This window comes from Egretta garzetta, unplaced genomic scaffold (assembly GCF_000687185.1).
Source record: "Egretta garzetta isolate BGI_Z169 unplaced genomic scaffold, ASM68718v1 scaffold560, whole genome shotgun sequence".
Lineage (NCBI taxonomy): Eukaryota > Metazoa > Chordata > Aves > Pelecaniformes > Ardeidae > Egretta > Egretta garzetta.
This window is the reverse complement of record NW_009258301.1, coordinates 98,080-100,908: the sequence shown is the minus strand read 5'-3', so window position 1 is coordinate 100,908 and position 2,829 is coordinate 98,080.

Below are 2,829 nucleotides of genomic sequence, written 5' to 3'. Positions count from 1 at the left end.
CCCCCCGCCTCCCAGCCCCGGGCAGCGCTGGCGCGGGGCGCTGCTGCCCAAGGGGCACGCAGCCTGGCGAGGGAAGGGAGGGCAGCTCTCGTCCTCCTCCTTTTGTCTCGTGTGACATTTTTAGTTCCTGCAGAACTGTGCATGCCCTCCGGACAAGCGATTCAATTAGAAGATCAACAACGGATGAAGAAGGAGCGGGATCAATTCGCAGAGAAGCGGCTGGAAGTGGTTTATTACATCTTTTATCTTTTTTTTTTTTTGCTGGGAGATCATTTGCCAAATCATTCCAAGACAAATCAAGTCAACGGGATGACCAGCGACTAAAAATTGCCTTTTTCTTCACAAATTGATGTGATGACAATATTATTTTGAATAAAATAATAAAAAAAAAAGATTAGCTAAACCTCCTTTTGAGGTCAGATTCTGATCTCATTTACCCCAATAGCTCATTAATTTATTGTAGCCATTCAAGCCATCACGCTGGAATTTCCCACCAGGTAAATGGACACAACTCCCACGGCCGCCCCGGCGCCTGCTTGCCAAAACACAAACCTCCAACCCTTTCTCTTCTTGCACCTCCGGATCAAGACTCCGGCCCACCAACACGCAGGCAGTGCCCGAGTGCTTCTTACACCTTGCATCGCACTCACTTTCGCCTCTTTTACACCAGCAGAAGTCCAGGAGGCAAGTAAGAATAAAGGCCCGTTTCCAAAAAAAACCCCAAACCTCCAAAATATGAGAAGTTGCCAGTTTTTATCAAGCAATAATTTCCAGGTGCAGTGAGCTGTCAAAGCACAAGATGTGCTGAACTGGGCTGGGAAAAACATTGCTGAAATCACCAAAAAAAATACTGCAAATCCCAGGGAAAGACACCCTTAGAGCTGCAGGAGGGTCATGGGGCTTGTTGCCTTGGCCTGATTTGCTCTTGCTCCTTTTTAACCTTATTTGAGCTACTCGTGGCTGGCAGGAGCATCGTCTTCTGCTCGAATCTCTCTGGATCCAGGATATCCAAGCCCGAGAAAGATCCACAGCCTGTCAGTGATCAGCAGACAGGAGATGATAACGCGCTTGAAACAGGTCCAACGTTTAAAACCCCTTGCTATGAAACAGCAAAAGATGATCTGATCACAGCAAACAACAGGGCAAGGCCTATCGGAGCTTGGCCACCACGTTTTCATCGAGCGCCCTATTTTCTGCTTTTGCTCCGTCATCTGCCATTCACATGACTCCACTTAGCAACCGTATCTGATTAGGCTTGTTTGGGTGCCAGGTGCTATTATTTTTTGTTTGAATTAGTGCCTCTTGGGTTTTTGGGTTTTTTAATATTTCCCAAAACCTAGCTGAATTATCTCCTTCCACCCAGAGCTTGGGTGCCTGGTTATCCCTCTTTCGCGTGGTAAAGCCGAGCGTCCTCGCCGTTGCGGTTTTATGGCTGGGATGGGAGAAAACAAAACTCATTTTCATGCAAATCCCCCCCTGTCTATCAGCCGTCATAGTTGTCAAGCAGGTCATTAGAGGCCTACTGTGTAAAAAGAGGATTACTAATTAGAGCAGAAGAAATAATTTGCAACAAATAATTTATCCAGTGAATTTAGATTATTTTTTTCCCCTTGTAGAGTCTCTGCAAGTAGGTTTTTTCTTCGCCAGAGCCAGCCCTTATTTGAAATGCTTTTAACTCATTGTGATTGATCCTGATATTGCAGTATTACTTTTCTGGGCTAGCTGGTTAGTCGACGTTGATCACAAGATACGGGATTTATCTCCCGGCTCAGCTGTCAATGTAGGGCTGAAATGAATAAACACCAGTATATGCCTCAAATTGCGTTCCCTCAACGCTGGTTTGTGTTCCCGCGAACAAACCACCGCACTGGAGCAGTTTGGGGATTTGCCATTAAAGGACATTTATCTAGCAAAAAACGTAACTGCAAACCTGAAATTTTACCCCGAGCAAATCTCGCCTAAGGCAAAAAGAGCCTCCAGCCCGTGGCGTGGCGTGCAAGTCTTGGGGATGAGTATCACCAAAAATAGGAAAACCAGGGAGTTTATCCTGCATGGAAAGGGGGAACAAATGCATCTGGCTGCTAACAGCTCCGAAGTCCCCATAGGACCCTGCACACATCCGTTAAAAATGGAAGTGACTGAAAATGAAAACTTATGTGTCACGATTCACAGTCACAGGGAACAGGACTGAGCCAAATCTGATCAGTTGACTACAAGGGAAAATGTCAAAACATGGATTTTGGATAATTTTGATTGGCCATTTCTCTTCAACCCATGACATGTTCTGCTCCTTTGGTTCCAAATGTTCATCTGATTCAGCTTGAAAAGGGAAACTGAAATTTTCTATCGATTTTCACCCTGTTAAGAAAACGAAATTTCTGCAGACATTAATTCCAGTATGGTGCACTCTATCAACATTCAAAGAAAGGTGGAGCACAAAAAAAGATGCAAAATTCACCCAGTGAATTAATTCCAGCATCCGAACACACATCCAAGGGAAACCATTTGCAATATTCACCATCGTTATTAGTAACGCGGGGCAAAGTCACAGCCATGGCTGGTACTACAAAATCCTGCATTGCAAAGGAGCAGCTTCATTTTGAGCCCTGCTAATGAGGAATACGGAGAGCAGTCTTGGGGAGGGGGTGGGGTGGGGGGTGGGGAAAAGAATTTCAATGAATTAAAAAAAGACAATTTGTACCAGGCTCTTCAATCCCATCTGCTTCGTATCTGGAGCACTTGGTGTTCCCTGCGCTGACTCACTCGCCTTTGTGTTTGCAGGCGGGAGAAGCAGCGTGGCTGCTGAGGAGGGATGGGAGATGGAGAGAT